Source organism: Lasioglossum baleicum, chromosome 1, assembly GCF_051020765.1.
Source record: "Lasioglossum baleicum chromosome 1, iyLasBale1, whole genome shotgun sequence".
NCBI classification, from domain to species: domain Eukaryota; kingdom Metazoa; phylum Arthropoda; class Insecta; order Hymenoptera; family Halictidae; genus Lasioglossum; species Lasioglossum baleicum.
Genome location: NC_134929.1, coordinates 16,529,945 through 16,549,671, shown reverse-complemented (window position 1 = coordinate 16,549,671; position 19,727 = coordinate 16,529,945). Strand labels below are relative to the sequence as shown.

Below are 19,727 nucleotides of genomic sequence, written 5' to 3'. Positions count from 1 at the left end.
AATAACAAGATTAAATTTATTTATATTTTTTACAATAATATATACTGGAGTAAAGAAATATATTCAATAAATTCCCACGAAAACGCCTTTACAATTCCAATAATCGTCAAATAAAAAATTTACTGTTGAAGTACTACGAGAATCAATATGTTACAATATTCGGAAAATTCATTGAAATAGCAATTTAATTTAAAAACTCAGTTATGCAAGGCGTGACGTTGCTCGCAACTTTAATCGAATATTAAATGACAAAAACAGTGTCAAGAGACTCGATGATTCTGTTTGTTCAATTAAAAGTTTCCCTCGGATGAAGTCACTTGATAAACAGAGTGGTACAAAGTGGTGGCTTGTATTATGTATTGATCTGCACTTTAAAAATCAAAATTGATGTGGAAAATGTTAAACAAAGCATATCAAGAAGTAAAGGTAAAATTTTCGACGACAGCAAGAAATTCATTGAGAATGAAGTTTGAGTCGATACTGAAATTAAAGAAGAAGATTGCAGTAAGAGCGACGGGAGATAAATGCGGTTCGTGTCGGCCATTTTGTGTGGGAGAAACAAGACCGGCAGAAGCCGGAGCAGTGATATAAACGAAGAATCGTCTGCGGTGAATACGTATATCGTCCGACGGTACTTTAAATTATACGTGTTCTCCGAGCTGGCACGCGTGATTAACGAGATACTCGTACTTGTCAAATGAGGATGTCGGCCGAAGCGAAAGTGACTGCGAGTAGCGGCCGTGCGTCATGGCGCATCGCTTTGCTCGGCCGCGCGGAAACTCGCGCGTTGCAGTCTTCCTCTTCCTGCGTTCGAACTGTTTGCAAATTGAACGTACACGCGTACACCAGCGCTGGACGATTCTTTGCGAACGATTCTGCTACACCGAAACCTCGAAACCAATGGAATCCCGCCGTTCGGTAGCCAGACTTCCTGAACGGATGAAAAACCGCTTCCTCCATTCGATTAGAAAGTCCGAAACATCGTGAAAAGTAAATCATAACCGTCCCATGGAGATTGCGAGTGTAGAAGGCGGTTACATTAATTAGTCTCGTGATCGTTGCTGCACCGTAGATGTTTACTGAAATTCCCTGTTGAAATATGTTTCGAGAAACAAAAACATTAAACCGACTTCGAAAAAACGCACTAAAACAATGCACTAAAAAGTATGAAATAATTTCCATTTAATTTATGTGAATACAATACAATCTTTTCAGAGGCGGCGCAAAATTACGAAAATCTTTAAATTCTTCTACATGCTCTCACACATTAATGTATCTTCTCTTCCCACCTATTGATTTCCAAGTTCACCATATTCCAATGAAATCATAATCAGCAACATCTGTCATTTGGATAATTCTCAATTGTGCACCGCCTCCGAAAAGATTGTATTGTATTTAAGTTCGTGTGCATTCACATAAATTAAATGGAAATTATTTCATACTTTTTAATGCATTCTTTTAGTGCGCTTTTTCGAAGTCGGTTTCATTTTTTTTTATAAAATTTTTTTATTTCACACTTTTTAGTGGAACGAGCAGAATTCGTAGAACACCGTAGGATGGTTTCTCGGTCTTATTGGTTATTTGCAATAAAAACCGCAAGGAATGAAAAAATGCACAATTTGTTTTCAAGGGACCGATCGGGAGATATACCCTACAAAATGCAGAAGGTTTCGTCCTGATTGGTCCATCCATCTCGGAGTAATCGGTGAACATACATAGAAAAAAAAAAACGAAAAAGGTACATACAATGTGGACGTCGCGAACTTAGTTGCCATCCTATTATATTATCTTCGATTTTTTAAGACGATTAAAATAATAGTTATCTGATTTATCTCATTCACTAAGTAACTCTAATATTCAGGCACCACAGAATGTGTACTCTGCCGCGTTCCAATTTTGTTCATGATGAAAAGCAACATGGAAAACGGAAACTGTATAATTTAATTCTGAAACCACCAAATGTTCGTAGGAAGTTAAAGAGGCGTGCAAACATTTCGTTAGGGTCACGAGAGACCCGGGTCACCATTTCAGGGTTAATTGTGCTATCGAGCAGTTGGCCAATAGTTCATCGATCCCGTTGGGAACCGCTGTGTAAACTTTCTAAAACCTGAAACGTCCCAGACTACGTATCGTTTAAATTTCGAAGTACAATGTCGACGGATATCATTGCAAGGAGCAGTTCAACGAGCAGTTGCAGGTCCAGGTAGTCTAGTCTCATCGGAAAAGCCACAGGGAAGAGTTCAGTTGTAAAAAGTAATTCCACTCTGATCAGCGCAAATGGCGCGAACACGGTTACTCGTTAATTGATGCCTTAGCACGGCTGCTTTCCACGGTAGCGAATGAAGCTATTAGCACCAACCGGTTGATCCTTTTCTTTTTTTCTCTCCGTCTCTCTTTCTCGCGATGCTCTCGACCATTCCCATCCTCCGCGAGTCGCGTCCTCAACGCTAACGGGCCACCTAACGTGTACATCGCACGGTTGCGCGAACGCAAAATATGTCGGTCGCAACTTTCTCTTTACCCAGCGGTTCTCAGATTCACTTCCTGATTCTGCAGACGATGTGTATTACGGCTCTGGCAACGCGGAACGGCTTCTGAACGGGTTTAGGAAACTCCGATGAAGCTCTTGGTCGCGTTGCGCAACCCCGCCATTGTGCTAACCGAGCGTTTGATTGAAAACGAATCGAACTCGTCATCGGGCCGCAATGCCGGCAGCCTGGCCATTCGAAATTATTTGTCTCGATTGCGTCATCAGCCTCCGGGAAATATCCGGATGCTCATTGTTCGGGAACATCATCTGCTTTATTTAAACACTTGCACTTGGTCGGGACAAACTCTCTGCTTCAAAACCTCCCACCGCAATTCGGAGCAATGCTGAAAGTGAATGGATCGGGAGATGAACAACCAGCAAGACCAAAATGTATGACTAGACTGCGGATCTTTATGCAATTACGGCTCTTGAAAATTTTCAGAAAATGCTAGGAAAAGACACTACCATGGAAAATTAGATTCTATTTGATTCGAGTTTTTCCAAATTCGTCTACAAAAATTGAAAATTGCATAAACATTCGCAGTCTGTGTATAACACAGTGCGCGATTTTTATCATTTTACATATTAGATATAAACAAACGATGGTCATTTAACGACTGCCAAATTTTTCAAGCAAAACGCTCCCCCATGCAAACTCATTACCACGTTTTTATTAGCTCGCTTTCTTGTCTTTCTGTTCGGTACAAATTTTGCAATTGATTTTAAACTAACTTCCCGATGAGCTAGAGACTTGAAATTTTAAACATAGCTCAGAACTGGATGACAATGCAATATTTTTAAAAAAATTTTTTAAAACCCTATGCGTTTAAGAGATATAAATTATTAAATTTAACCGTTATACTTCTACATATATTTCACTCATTATGTTTCTTCTCAATCTTACCACACATATCTACAAAATATTACTGGCAACTATTATCGTCCCAGAAAATTCGTTGTTGACCTTTCACAAGTCCTAAATTAAATAACAAGTAAACATTTTGAACAATCGTCGTGCCGAATTCAGAGTTAATTAAAATATGCAAGACTCAGAAGAGACAATATAAGTCTGTCTTTTTCCGGTATGGGTTCCACTGAAATTAAATTGTGTTGATATTACTCAGAACTATTCTGGGGGTGTCGTGAAAAAATTCATAAAAGGAGACCTCCGCCGCAGTAAAATTTTGAAAATAGGGGGTAGCATGATCGAATCGACCGTGCTTCCGCTGAAAGAGGAACTGCGGCGCGAACAAAACGATGGAACCGAACGTAAACAAATAGGAAATAGAAGGATCCCATGGGAGGGAGGGACAAGGAATATATTGTTAGAGAACCGTGGCCGTGGGGTAGGGTGGGCGCCGAGGGTAGAGAGAAGGTGAATTTAATCGAGCCCGTCTGAGAGGAAAGGGGAAAGTGTTGTACGAGGAAGGGAGACGCAGGAAGGAGGAACACTCGCCGTCGGAGAAAGCCGTGTTCGGCTTCCACGGGGTTAACGCACTCGGCGTTATACTGTCTTGCGACTAACGATGATGTTTCTACCATTACGTAAACCCAGCAGCGCCAAAGCGGGCACGGGACACGATCCTCTCTCTGTCTCTTTCTTTCTCTTTCTCCCTCTCTCTCTTTCTCTCTGCACGCTCGGGCCGGATTGGAAAAGCTGTTCCTAGTATTAAGGAGAGAGTTGCTGCGAGCGTGTTTCGCCGACGGTTTTTGGGATATTCCAGAAAATCCGCGACCTGTGATAGTCTCCCACGCATTCGCGTCCTGTGTGAACGGTAGACCGATTTTCTGCGCTTTGAATCTCACTCGAGCTCGTTTTCTTTCGTTCTACTCTTCCGGGGCTGCGTACGCTAACGAGTGTGTACGAGGATTGTTAGGTACGCTACCATTTTATTCGTTACTGCTTACCTTTTTGAAGGGCGGGATACTTTTGAAGAATATTAATAATTGGTATTTATCATTTTTTTAAACATATTAATCTTTCTAGTTCTTCATTCAATTCGCCAAGAACTGTGTAATCGAATAAGAAATGTTTATATTCCAGGGTTAATCAACGTACTACTGCAACATCTGCAGCATTGAAATTTTTCTTTAAATTTCATTGGAATTTCCACACACAATTGTTGTGATTTTCCCTTAAAGAACTTGCAAGGGAAGGACCCCAAGTGTCCGACTACGATTTTGATAATTTTTTGTGAGATGATGGTATATCGATCCCTAATTATGTATGAAAAATATTAGGTGTAGTTACTCAATAGATTGAAAGATATAATCAATTAAAGTTTCATACCTGTGAATCACGCAACCTGCTAACACGGCTAATGGAACATCGAAAACTATGAAACTTTAATTGTTTATATCTTTAAAATTATTGAGTAACTACACCTAATATTTTGCATACATAATTCAGGATCCATATACCATCATCTCACGAAAAATTACCAAAATCGAAGTCGGACACTTGGGGTCCTTCCTTTGTTAGAGCTTGAGTTGCATACCCTCCTCAGGAGAGAAGAATATTTTTATTGTAATCGATGGATCGAATCAAAGTTCTCGAAATTTTAGGGCCGTCTTGCTACATGACGGAAGTATCTGAAAATATTTTTTTTTCGTCAAAAAGAGCAAGAACGCTCGTGAGAAAAAATTGAAGAGATGTTGCAAAAATTAATTATTGAAAAAGTATTTTTTAAAACGGTAGATCCACGCAGAAAATCAAATCCATCGGTCGAATAATTTTTGCGATACAAAAATGGCAATAGACGCCTGATATTTTCGGATTCGGCGGAAAATGTTGAAGGGGTTGCACAGCAGAGTTGGTCATTAATAAATAAAAATTGTAACCTTGATTGATTAATGTGTACGATTCAAAAAGGTAATCATCGAAAAATGGACGATTGATTCAATTGATTGACGAAGTTAATCGTCAATTGTTGATTAAACAAAAAGAGAACGATTTTTCAGAGGCTACGGATCAGACTCACCCCTTAAACCAATTGGTATCGTGGGCGTTAAACGCGTTACCGAATCCCCCACGTGTATCATCCTCTCAATTCATCCCTATCTGCGATCGAAACCGAATTTCCACGGTCGGCTGCGTCATGCAGAAAACAAGTTCGCCGGGAGTGCGTGTCCCTGGCCCTTATGCGTGTATTCGACGGAAGAGGAAGAGAACGAGGAGGAGAGAGACGGAGGTGTGGGGGGAAGCACACCGTTGGGAAGAATGGGATGGGGAAGGGCGCCCTTGCCCTTGGCATTGCCGCTCGATACGAATAGTCAGGGCTGTCCAAAACGGTGCCGAGCCAATTTAACGTGCGCGTAAGCCTCGCGCACGAATTCCTGCCGGACGCGGGCTGGAAAGAGGACGTCAATTTCCGTTTCTCCGTTAACTTTCCGTTGTTGCTACCACCGGGCCCCTGCGTCACACCTTTTCTCCATTGCCGCAAGAATTACTGCGGTAGTCCTCCAAATTATTCACACATTGTTTCGATAGTTACAACCATTTATAGCCGGTAGTCGGACATCTTAAGCACTGCTATTATTATCATACTATTTTCTGAAAATTATTTACCTACATTTTTAAAAAAATTAATTTTAGAGACAGTTGTAGTTATTTTTAATCAGGACTTCTCTGAAAAATGATAATTTTCCGAGTCAATTATAAACAGAAATTGAATTAAAAATGTGGTTTTTGATTTGACCATATTATTCGGAAGAGAACATTACAATATCGTTAAATTCTACTAATGTCTCCGACTTTGATTTTACCTATTTAGGTGCACGGCAGTGAACCAGCCAAATTCTCGCACTACCTCCTTTTACACGAAACAACTTAGCCGTTTTTTAGAGCCTTATAACTCGGCACTGGAGGCAGATGGAGAGATGTAATTTCGTACACTTGTTAAATGCTATCATGACTCAATATTGACAAAACATTAATCTTCAAACAAGAGTAGATTCCGAGATATAGGACCTCAAAAATCGCTAAATTTGTCACTGACTGACAGATCATCCAAACCTTTTGGGTACTTCACATTGACCAACAAGCTTGAAATTTGGTACATAGGTCCACCATAACAAACACTCAAAGGAATAATTATCAAAGTTTGAAATTTTACACCTTAAAGGAGTTGTATTGAAAAAAAACAGTACGAAATAGGTACGTAGGATAGAACGTTACTTTTTAAACCAATGGCCATAAAAGGTGTTAGGTAGCGGCCAAGTTTGAATAATTTAGCCCTCCATGTAACTCTTTAAAAATTAAATAGCATTCTTTTAAACTAATTTTGACAAACGCTTTTTTCAGTATTGTGAGATGGTATTTCTAAGCTGACGAACTTTTTAACTCACAATTTTTTACGGCCATAGGAACTCGGCTCCTGTTTACAGGATGTTTTTGTTGGGATTCATTTTTCTGATGAAATTTGTGGTCCAGTAATAAATTGATTTGACAAATTGATGCAACAAGTACACGAGAAAGATGACGATCGAGGGTTTCCGAAAAATCGAGATTGAATCGTGGTAGAGGCGTCTTCAGCTGGTCTTTTGGGAAGGCAGTGCGTGGGTATACGCATGCCCTCGCCCTTGCCCTTGGTCGATACTCATCCCCTCGAAGCCAGCTTTTTTCCCCTAGCGAACGCCACCCTCCGCGTTGGGTGCTCTCCTTGGTCGACCACGTGGCGGCCACGTGGGCTCGAGTCGATCCGAGTGCGCAGGTGCAATGACGTCGCGTGGGGGTGGCTACATCCCTCGACACGGGGTGAACGTACTCTAGGAAAGTAGGCTAGGCGTGGCCTAATTGCGAATCTCCGATGCTTAATCGAATCATTAAAATGATTTTCACGCGGCCGGCCTCTTGTCGACGATAATTAGCGGGAACCGAGTTATTCGCCTCGAAATAATGAAACATTCGTTACACAGGAAATCGTTAATGATTCGACCGTGCGTTTCTGGAGTCTCGCTCGTCTCACGTTTCCTGCGCTACCACGGACGATAACGAATCTGGTTAGTTTGCTTACGTAGTTCTGGTTCTGCTCGGGTTAACGAAAGTTAGAAAGCTTTCGAGCTGTTACTGTGTTCGGATTGGAATGTAAATGGTTGTTTGAGAAGATTGGATAATTACTCGATAGAACTGGTGTTGCGAGGAAATTTTGATGTCATGTTCGATTACGTTATTTTATTCGGAACACTGCTCTACAACTTCAGTTCTTAGTCGGATAGTTTCGAGATAGGTATATCTACATCAATTTGTGCACTATCGTGGCAATGTTGTTTGCAAACACCGAGTGAGATATCTAGTGGAACTGTAACTAATAGTGACAGTGATGTAGTACCGAGAACACAATCTACGACCAAAAGTTAATTCTGGATTTTTAACAATGCGTAAGTTGCGACATGCTGATTGCTATTATAATTGGGTAGCGCAATTATAAATCTGGATTTGAAAATAAATCTTATTTGTTGTAACGCTCACGTGGAAAATGGATTTCAATCACATCTGAGAATGTTGATCTTTCAGATACGCGATTTTATAAATATTTAAAAAATAATTAGATGCCTGTGTAACTCATGTAATTGATGCAATCATGATTTTCTGTCTGAACAACATTTCATTTAAACATTTCTTACAACATTTTTCAAGTAGTAGTATGTCGTCGTATATTGTATGCGTTTGAAGAAAAGTTGAAAAACTGTCGGACGAAAGTTGGTGGTTTATCGATTAAACAAACGTGCGAAATAGAATGTACATTTGTCTACAGTGCGAGTCTGGCAGTATTGATTTTTCCGGCAGAATCGAATTCACGAAGCCACGGTTTAATCCGCGGCGTTCTCACCGGTTCGGTGACAAATCGGAAACTTATCCCCTTCGAAGGTCAATGACCTTGATCGGTTCTCCCGCTGGGGTCGAGGCCCTCTATTCGCCCGTGAACTATGAATCAGGATGCTCTTTAGGGGTCGGTTCACCGACATCTGGTTTCGCTAACAGCCTCGCGTGATTAAGCCGATCCATTGTTACACATCGACGATACACTAAAGTGATATTGTCAAGTTCCGACTAAAATTTATACACTGTCGCCGAAACTTTTCTACAATGTAACTAACAATCTTCATAAAATTGCAGGTAGTACTCTGCAAAGTTCGTGGATGCGTTACAAACAACTTGTTCGGTTTAAAGCGATTAACAGATTGATATTAATTAATACAGTATATGTGTTATATTTGTAGTTGCCAAAACATTGAGTTTATGCATTAATTAAGCTTTATTTAGGATTTACGTCTTTACCAGAAAAAAGGTCATGAAAATAAATTCGAGAGGCTCAAAAAAATAAATGCTATTTAACCAATGTCCTATATGTCAAAGCATTAGTGACCAAAACTTTAAATGGCGATATCTCGAAAATGAAAGTATGTGACATGCGGCGTTCTTCCTCACAACCACAGATATAATACTGTATACAAAATGGTACAATGTTCGAAAACGGTTGAAGAACAAATGAATAAAAATTTGTTTCCCTTCTGGCACGTTAATAACAGAGAAAAATATAGAGCAAATGGGAATCGAGCGATAATGCGCCAAGAGCAAGTGCAATTGTGAATTCCTCAGGGATCTCCTCAGCTCTTCTTCCATCAGTCTAACGTTTTCTCGCATTTTACCGTGCTCCCCCGGTTCCCAGGACGCTGAGAAGCGCTATGATATATCTGTAGACCCTATTTAAGCCACGATGGGCGCAGTTGTGTGCAAAGGAAACTGTTCTGAAATGATATTTAAAATGTCTGAAGCATTTCCAGGCGAAATGCTTGAAAATACCGAGACATATGAAATCATTTTCTTAATAGAACAAAAAATCCTGCGGTCGTGTCAGAGGAGGCATTAAACCGAGTTTGACTCGTTTCTGTCGGAGAACAATCGTACAAATTTTAAAATTTTCAATGATATGAATAAATAAAATATTCGATATATTTTTGGAGTTCTCTAGCTGATTTCCAAGCACAACTTGTCGACGGATTATGTACTCTGTAAAAGTACGATATTATGAAGTTAATAAGTTGGTTGCGCTTGTGAAACGAGTTTATACATTGCTCGCAGCTATTTTTCAGAAATTATAATATCGAATCTGGTTAATCCTGGCGGGAATATTTTCCCAAGACAAAAAAGGAGGGAAAAGAGGTTAATCTTGGAAATAACATTCGCGATCTCGCGAGGCAGGCAAGGTCGAAGGAAACCGCTTCCCGAGCGAAGTGATTTCACGGTGAGCACGCACTTAAGCGAGGACAGCCGCGTGTGCGTATACCTGTCGCAACGTCTTGACGGTTCTTTAACGACCTTAACCTTTTTCGGAGGGCGAGGCCGTTGTGAAAACGGGAACGAATCGAAACGCTAGCTTTTAGCTCCCGTCGAAACGAGGTCGGCCAAAACACTCGTCATATATCTTGTCTTTTTTCTGTTACAGGTAAGCCAACATCATAATTTGTCGGATCCGAACGATCTCTATCCTATGACCCCTAAGACGTCGATGCCATTGTAAGTAAAATCATTCGCCATTTTTAGTCCCTTAAAATTTATGCCGATACAAATATTCTAATCCACGATCATTCGATAGCAGTATACTTACTTACAGTCGGTCACAAAAATATTGGGACACTCATGAAAAGACGATAACTTTTTTAATATTGATATGAAAAGAAATTTTTTCGAAAATTACAATAGATCGGAATTGTAGTCCTATTTTTTTTTTGTGGTCCTATATTGAAAATTTAAAAAGTACATTTTGTAGATCTGTGTCAATTATATGCACTGTGAAAGTTTCATCGAAATCGGTTGATGCACGAAAAAATGACAGGCATTGAAAGATGTAGGAATCCTTAGATTTATTGCAGTTAGAGGCAGAAAGTCGTGAAAATCTGCAATTTCTACCATCTTTAAATATTTGCAGCTCATTGCAACGTCGACCGATTTTGACGAAATTTTCAGAATATGTTTAATTGACACAGATCTACAAAACGTATTTTTTAAATGATCAATATAGGCCCACATAAAAAAGTTGTGAACTGCAACATTTAGCATTTTTTCTACAATTCCGATGTATTGCAATTTTGTCCCAATATTTGTGTCCTAATATTTTTGTGACCGACTGTATGCATGTATATAATTTTTCTCTGAAGCTGCAAAAGTACAATTTAATTATGTTAGTCTTCCCATTATTTAGCACAGTAATAAATAATCTAGTTCGCTGAGGAGAATGTTTTGCATAAAAAATCCTCGAAGGTAACAGGAGATACATAAAAATTTACATTCTTTTTAATAATTTTACTACCTTTAAATTCCACCTATTAATTTATATTACAAACTCATAAAATCAGCAGTCTCTATGTATACATTGTCGACGTTTCTACACTTACTATGTCGTACAACCTTTTCGAATCAGTGAAATAATCTGAATTTATTGAAGCTTTCAATGCGCCGAGTGATATCTTAATTGATCTCAGTTTCTCTTTTATGTACGAAAGTATATCCATTTACTAACATCCGCAGTCTAATTATCAATTATTCTAACTCCAGACCTTGATTGCATCCTCCTGATCGCGTTTGACGCTATAAAATTCAATATTTTGTTGGAGTAAGTCTATTTAAATAACATTTATTTTACAAATTCGTTTCTTGAATTTCTGTTTTCATTCCGTTAATTTTTTTCTTCATCAATTCCATTTTCGATGTTATTGACGCGATACAGGAATGTATATATAAATGATTTATAAATGCCATGACACAAAGATACCATGTATCGGTGTTTTATTTTTAATCAAATAACACCGTCACCGATTAAGAGAACATAACATCCAGATAAAAATACCTGGATGATTTTCAAGTAGCCAATTTATAACCTTCTGCAGTCGGAGCTATTTTAACTTGAAAATTAATCATTTATTCCGATCTAGAATATTTCCATTGTACATGACTTTTTTCGTATATTTTTTTGTATTATTTCTGTGCAAATTATGTATACTAATTGATTAGATATAAACATATTTAATAATGGAAACAATATTATGATTCTGGGTCACCCCTCGACTGCTAAGTGTCAAGTTATTAGTAGACAGCGAATTTATGTATTTATGGCAAAAATGAGTATATGCAATTTAAAGTAGTGGACAGATTAAAAGGAGTTAAAAATATTAATGTACTCGTTTCAGCTAATTCATATCATTACAGAAAAAAATTACATTTCATGAAAAAGTACAATTTATGAAGATAATTTTTATTTTGCATAAAGATCCGCAGTCTAGTCATTAGCTATTTATATTAGGTCGAATAAGAAGCTCCTCATTATTGTCCAAGAAGTTTGAAACTACGTGGAAACATGGCTGCTATGAAATCCCGAAGGACATCCACCTCGCAAGGATGTGTGAAACAATAAACAAATTCTCCACCGTTAACGAACAATTTCGAAAGGACAATTCGGAAACTGCCAATGGAGAAAGTCTGAACATCTCCAAACATTTTGGTAATAACTCAAAGCTGTTCGAAGATATAGGTCGTCGCTTTCGCATTAGATCCGAAGTCAGCAACAAAAGAGGATCCTTCATTCCGAAGAAATTGCCGGCGATCTCTAAACCGCCTAAGGGCAAGATGGTAGCCCTCTGTTGGTCGGTCTCCGATCGTCGGCCGCCGGTTTCTAATTCCGTCTTTTTCATAACCGCTCTACCTGCTTCTTAATTCCCGACGCGTATCCGCGGGGTCAAGTATAGTCCGGGACAAGTTCTCAGATTGGTCGTATCGGTGGCAGAAAAAGGGAGGAGTGAAGACGAGGAGGGGAACGGGAGAAGAACGGAGAATCGGAATCGAGTGTATACGAAGGGTGAACGACCGAGAGGCAGGGGCACTAGGCTGCTACCCTCTGCGACGAGAGAGAGGCTCGCACAGGGGTCGGACATCGTCTAGAGCGAGATAGGAAAGAGTAGGAGAGAACCCGGAGAGGGAAGCTCCGATAGAGAGAGAGAGAGAACGCATCAAACCTCCCTCCCGCAACCCCTCTGCTCGTTGCTTCTCTCTTCTCTCTCCTTCAGCGTGCCCACCGAAGAGGATCAATACGGACCACGTGGTGTAGCAGTAACGCCACAGAGAACGACGAGCCTAACCCTCGTGCACGCAACAACCTAAACCCGAAACTGGGAAAACACGAGGACACCATACCGACTGGAGGGGATGACATTTTCGGCGGAAAAGCTTTTTGACTTTCCCCAACCCGGGGGAGCCACTCTTTTCCCGTCTGAAGTCTTTCAATGTCGCCGGGGGACCCGGGGTAGCTCCTGCTAGCTAATTTTTTCGATGCTCTTCTTTTCCGCTATTTTTGAAGACTCGTTGCTGAAGCTTCAAAATGACAGATGTGGACGGTCTAGCTTCTTCTAGTTCTGATGTGTTGCAAATGAAAATTGCGAGAAACGCTCCGAGAAAGTGTATTCTAATAAAGCTCCCACGTAGTCCGCGGCAGATCCTATTTTTGGTCAGCTATCGATCGTGTTACCCTCTTCGTGCACTCGATTCACCCCGGGCTGAAGCCCGCGTTAGTTTACCGACCAGGAACGGCCTTTATCTTTCTGGGACACGGAGTCATCGGTGCACAGTGGCTGATCTGCATCGATGATCTTCTGACCTCGAGGTACGTAGTCACGGGCCGGGCTCGTTGAAGTTCGCCGATCGCCGATCGGCTCCGCTGCCACTTGTCCTGTTACCGAGCCAAACGTCATTATTAGCGACCGTGTAAACCGAGAAGTAGCGTTGCAGGTATCTCCGAGCTGATTTCTGGGCGGCTGTGCATCGGAAGAGGGGACCAATTGCTTTGCGAGATATCGACAGAGGGAACCGAATGCGATAACGTCTAAAATGGCCGCAGCAAATAAAATGATAAGCCGATCGCTGATAACGCCTCGAGATCTGCAATAGGCATCGCCACTTTGCTTCCGTGAAATACCTAGCTCTATTCGAAATAACTTTGACCGTTCTCGTCGAAGTCGATTAGCATCAATTAATAGAATATTGTCTATGAAAATGGTTAGTACGATGTTGCTTCAAATCCGCAGCTACATTTATCAAGTTTTTCAAACATATTTTTCTAGACATTTCTTGCAGACTCATTACTAGACAGCATTTTATGCATTTATGTCAAAAATGAGTAGGCGTAATTTAATACTGTTACATCGGTATCAACCTATCAAGCATATTAAGAAAGAAGATAAATTTCTACTTCACTGCAGATTGTTGCAATTCAGATGTAAAATTTTGGTTTTGCATAGAGATCCTGTTGTTCTCAATGCAACATTTAATTTATTCAATTAATAGGTCACCAATTGATCAGCTGAATGGAGGGTCAACGCAGAAAGTCGTTGTTTTAATTAATTTCTACCTACAACGAAGGAACTCGAATAAAAAAATCTATGAAGAATCCAGGGTCGGTAATATGCATTAATTTTAGTTGAAAATCGTAGTAGCATTTAACAACCACTCGACAATTTCACGAACAGCAGCACGGCGACAGCGACGCCAGAAGATTCAAATGCCTGTCTATTTCTCGTGACGTCTGCGCGACTAAAAATCAGTGGACGTTCTTCGATGGTTTTGTTTTAAAAAAAGCGCGCGCGCGAGAGAGAGAGAGAGAGACGGAAGGAATGTGTTTTTAGCACACTCTTGTGTTCATTAAGGCACTCTAACCCTCGCGAGTTATGCGCCAGCATTTCTCCTATAACGAACACAGCCACGGCCAGCGAGAAGAACACAAACACGAAGAAAGAGGGTGTAAAGCCTACCCTTGTAGATTGCTTTGAAGGAGGGTTGCTATTACGGATGGTTTCATACATTGCACACCCCTGACTTCGAGTCTAGGTCGGTCATTCACCCCGTCACCATCCCCAACATTACCCGACAACCCCTACCAACCGTCCACCACCCTTCAGTAACTGACGCCCCTCTCCCGCTCCCACTTTTACCACCCCTATCCGCACGGTGACGTCACTGAAGTGCTTGCTGCTTGCCACCCCCAACTCTCTCTCTCTCACCCCCCTCTTCGCCCCTGCCCCCTCTCCCTCTCTCCACTGTATCCACCTCTACCGGTGCGAAATCCTCCCTCCGTGATATACCGGGAACATCGTCGGTGGTGGGAGGGTGACGAAGAGGCAACATCGACAGTGGCGTATAGAATAAAGGGGTGCGTGGAATTTAAAGATTCACCTTCGATGGGGCCGGCAGTGTGCTAGTGATCTTGTATCGAGCCGTATGAACACGAGGTGAGGAATAATATTACTGTTCGCACGGATGAATGATTAACTGCCGCCGCTCTTTCCATTCGCCCTCTTATGCAAGCAACGTGTGTACAGTCAACACTGTTTGTTATCGTACGCCGATATTGCTGGGGGAATACCAGCGCAATTTTCAAGGATAATGTCATTTGATTTAACAGGTTCGCGATTTAACGGAGTCCTGCACTTCTCCGACCCTACCGAACCCTTATCGCTAGACTGCGGATTTTATGCATTTATGACTATAATGAGTAGGTGTGATTTTTCAAACATTAACACTAAACCTACCGAGTACTAACAGCGATTAAATTGTTTGGCTTACAAAAATGACGAGGCTCTATTTAGATTTTGTGCAACTTTAATTAGAATATGTGCTTGGATAAATTTGAAATTTATCGAATCATTTTCCATTTAAGCAACGTCATAATTTCAATAAGTATAAAATTAAAAATGTAAGATCGGTCAGTTGACCGGCAGTGGTAGGTTTCGTGTTAAAAACATTAGACTTTTATTTTTTGTTCTAGTTAAAGTTCTACGCATACTTCAAAATAAGTAGGGTTATTTAGTATTTATTACTTAAGATAGTATTTTACGTAGCACTGATGCGATCTGTCGCATTAGAAGAGAGAGAACCCCCCCTAAAAACTACGTAAAAACTTGCCGAGGTACATCGAAGTATCCAGGGTGGCCCAGTATAGCTCAACAATTTTATATTTAACCGGTTAACCTCATTCGACGTGCTTACACGTCAATCCCGATCTCTATTGCGGTACAATAACAATACCCTATTCAAGAATGAATTGTTAATTTTTTTATAAAGTAAGAATGCAATTCCTCATCGTGTTTCGTAAAATTTATAATAGGACCATTTACCCTGCGTTCGACGTGTATACTCGTCATTGTTTGATTTTAATTCCGCACTCGGTGGGGAATTTTAACAATTAAATTCCGCAGTTGAGAGGCCAAGTTATTTACAACTAAAAATTGTCGATCCAAATCTCTATTGCGGTACAATAACAATAACCTATGCAAGAATGAATTGTTAATTTTTTATCCAATAAGAATGTAATTCTTCATCGTGTTTCGTAAAATTTATAATGGGACCATTTGCCCTGCGTTCGACGTGTATACTCGTCATTGCTTGATTTTAACTCCGCAGTTAAGAGGTCAAGTTATTTACAACTAAAAATTAGAGAGAGATACAAATTGAAAAATTGTAGTCTCAGAAAATTTATAGTGAATAAACTGCGGATCTCTATGCAAAATAAAAATGTTTTGCATCGATTGTGGGAAGCAGGAATAACATAAAAATTGATTGCATCCCTTAACGACATTGTTACATTAAAAGCAACATTACAACATTCATGAATTTTAAAAATCTTCTACTGTTTTATATTTAACACGACCAATTTCTTCATAAATGCATAAAGATTCGCAGTCTAGGAATGAATGATCCATAAGAACATACTCGCGGAACTGTGCTGCACACCTCGCGAAAGACGTAATCTCCGCGCCTCAACTTTCGATTTCTTGATTGACAAGCAAACCCGCGCACCACCTGTCCCACGAAGTGCGAAATGTGTGTCTAGTTCTCCTCTCTCGAACAAATTTACGGAAGTGGCGTGCTCGCTGAAAGTATAAAATTTTAGCCTCATTATCATTCGATTATGCTAACGCGGCGGAGCTCGTAACGCCTGGCACCTTTCTCCTCGTCTCGTAGCTCGTAGCTTTCCAGCTTGCTGACAACTTATCAATTTCGTTCCTGGTGTCGTTTAATCGGATAGCTTGCGTTTGAGGCGTGCGTGTACTGCTAGACGGAGATTATTTCTTTGAAAAATTGCATCGGTGCATTAATTACGTATGATCGACGGCGTTCGAGAATAAGAAAACAAGTGGAAAGTTGGCCGATACGTAAGACTCGAATCATTCTTACCGGTTGATCACGTGTTGCGTGTCTACGAGGGGAAAGAGTTATCGGAATATGTTAGGACACGGCAAGTTTTATGCATTTCTAATGTTTACGAGTGTGGAAAGCGTTCTGGCCTTTACCTGACGTATGCTCGGTTCATTAGAATCGCCAGACACTGGATTTTATGCATTTATGGAAAAAATCAGCAGCTGTCATATGAAACAGTAAACACATTAGAGGAATTTCAAAGCATTTTACATTATTTTCAACCTGTTACAAATTTAGAATAAATTTCTATTTCGTTCCAGTTCATTGCAATTCAGGTAGAACATTGTTATTCTGCATAAAGATTTGTCTAGTTATTACTAGACTCGGATCTTTATGCATTTATAGGAAAATTGAGTAGGTGAAATTCGAAGTTGTTGGAAAATTTTAAAAATTGATGTAGTCCACATATGACTTCTCCTCTATTAAAATTATTAAGGGAAGATATAACATTCAATTTATTCTCTATTTCTTGCAATCGATGCGGACAATTATTATTTTGCATAAAGATCATATATGATCTTGTCATATATGATATGATTATCATTGACAAAAATGAGTAGGTACAATTTGAACGAGTAAAACGAATTTAAGAATATTTGTGCATTGTTTTCAGCTTGTTGAAGAATTTTATTAAATATATATTTTTCTCTAGAACAATTCTAGAACATAACGTACCTATACTTATTTGGAAGCAGAGCTGGGTACATAGTATTTTAAGTATGCGTAAAATTTTAAAAACAAAATATTTTATTTAATGCAGCTGTTTTTGAAAATAAAATATTTCATTTAATGCAGTAATTTTTAAAAATAAAATATTTTATTTTAAAAATATTGAAAATGTTTGTATTTTGTGTTTCTTTTCCATTTCAATTTTAAATATCATTGCTAAAAATAGTGGTTCGCATTCAGTACACATTTATGAGTGTAAATACATATAGTTTCGATTTACAAAAAGTAAAATGTTTAAAATAACACATTTTATTTTCGAAATTGTATATCTTATTTGAAATACTATTTCTTTAAGCAAAATAAAATCTAAAATATTAAACAGTATTGAAATATTTGTTTCGCCAAATAATGCCCACCTCTTGGACTGGAACAACTTGTAAAATGGTGAACACGACGAGGAAATGAATGTTGGAAATTGTGATAAGGATGCAAACGCGCGTCGACTTTCTCGAAACACCTCACGGTGTAGTCGGTAGCACTGTGTCCCTTTCGATAAAACGACATAACGTCTTACCTTGGCTAGCAGCTTCTCTTGGGTCGCTAACTTTCTCTCGTCTTCGCCGACCGCCATATCTATCGTCTATCAAGCCCGCCGCGTAGATCGTCGTTCTACCCACTGTTTATGAGTCAACTGTCGTCAACGTTCAACAACAAGTCGAGTGTCACAGCTACGTCATCGCGCATTAAACGCCGCGAACTTCGCTTTAGCTACGAAATTAATTAAAGTCGCAATAAAAGAGAATTGGGAAGAGCCTAGAACTTCTAAAGACTCCGATTTTACAACGTTTCATGCACTCGGAGCTACGGTAACTGCATGAATTTCGCAGTCCGTTGGTTGTGGATTTTTGGCGGGAAAAATGCGAGCCTCGATGAGAACCGCTTGCCGAGCAAGGCTGCACCGCGCAAAAGGTGAATGCATCGGCGCTTCCTACATTTACGCAATCGATCCCTCGAACATAGTTCGCACGTAGGAATCGCCGCGTTCGTGTGTACACGTATCCATGTATGCACACGCGTATTTGAGCGCACACGCAGAATGATCGCGATATCGTGCGAACGCGAATGTGGAAATAATCGGTTCTCATGAGTTCCCCAGCCCACTCTCATTCAGCCGACAATGAATGAAGGATCTATTTGATCTAGGCAAAATAAGATACTGTTCAATAGACCTGACGGATCTCAATTTAAAAATCGAGAAGATTTATGTTAATTTCCACTTTCTTAAGTTGTTCGTTAGAGATCGGGTTCAGAAGAGAATTTATTCCATTAAATGATTCTTTGCAGTTTCTTAGATTGTGTAAATCTTTCTTCAAATTATGTGTCTTTCTTCAAATAATCGTTTCTCATGAGTCCCCAACCCACTCTCATTCAGCCGACAATGAATGAAGGATCTATTTGATCTAGGCAAAATAAGATACTGTTCAATAGACCTGACGGATCTCAATTTAAAAATCGAGAAGATTTATGTTAATTTCCACTTTCTTAAGTTTGTTAGAGATCGGGCTAAGGAGAGAATTTATTCCATTAAATGATTCTTTGCAGTTTCTTAGATTGTGTAAATCTTTCTTCAAATTATGTGGAAGTATAAAAAATTTATTTTCATTCTTAATATGTTTAATGTGATTAAAAATAATGTAAGAATATGTTAAAATTCTTCTTATGTTTCTACTGTTTTAATTAGACTTACTCATTTTTGTCATAAATGCATGAAATGTTTCAACACGTAACAGATTATATATTGAGATTGAAACTAGAGAGAAATTTGTTGGAGTGTCAAGATTTTCTTGGACCATGTTAGTTACAGTAAAGTCTTGATCTAAGGAAAACGATGGGGCCCTTGCTGTTTCTACGATCGTGTAGTTCTACAAGAGAAAATCTTTCTTCAAATTATATGGAAGTATAAATACTCCAGCGACCACATACATTTCGAAATATTTGAAAACAAGGTGTCTTATGAAATGTTTCGAAACAATCGAAGTTTTGGCAAAATTTCGAAAGTCAATCCACACGAAACGACTGGTGAAGAACTGTCATGTTAGCGTAATCCTTTGATCCATCACGGGACAATAGTTGTGTTACGATCGAAAATCATAATCTTTTTACGTAACGGGTTTCTCTACCGCGCAATCGAAGATTTCTATGCAACCTCGATATTGCAGAGATTATTTCGAGCTCCCGGCTCGCGCTGCCAGATTCTACATAGACTAGTTCGGGAATAGTATC

General features: G+C 39.6%; 1 protein-coding gene and 1 long non-coding RNA gene across 16 annotated transcripts in view; one reads left to right on the top strand and one right to left on the bottom strand.

Moving 5' to 3' along the window:
• The window catches only part of LOC143210059 (uncharacterized), a 48,709-nt gene extending 29,967 nt beyond the window's left edge, over positions 1-18,742 (bottom strand). The window contains exons 1-2 of one of the 2 annotated variants that reach the window (XR_013009180.1): positions 18,019-18,742; positions 7,774-16,447 (exon numbers count right to left, since the gene is read on the bottom strand). This is a non-coding gene — a long non-coding RNA (uncharacterized LOC143210059). Of the gene's footprint in view, positions 1-7,773; positions 16,448-18,018 lie in introns of those variants that run through there. The other variant, XR_013009181.1, reaches the window with a different exon arrangement.
• Positions 1-19,727, top strand: part of Hr4 (nuclear hormone receptor 4) — a 266,613-nt gene that overhangs the window by 136,757 nt on the left and 110,129 nt on the right. For 2 of the 14 annotated variants that reach the window (XM_076425174.1, XM_076425299.1), the window contains one exon: positions 9,979-10,049. The exons of 11 other annotated variants lie outside the window; for them this stretch is intronic. The gene's annotated coding sequence lies outside the window, so the exon portion shown is untranslated. Of the gene's footprint in view, positions 1-7,753; positions 7,910-9,978; positions 10,050-19,727 lie in introns of those variants that run through there. One more of the 14 variants, XM_076425272.1, reaches the window with a different exon arrangement.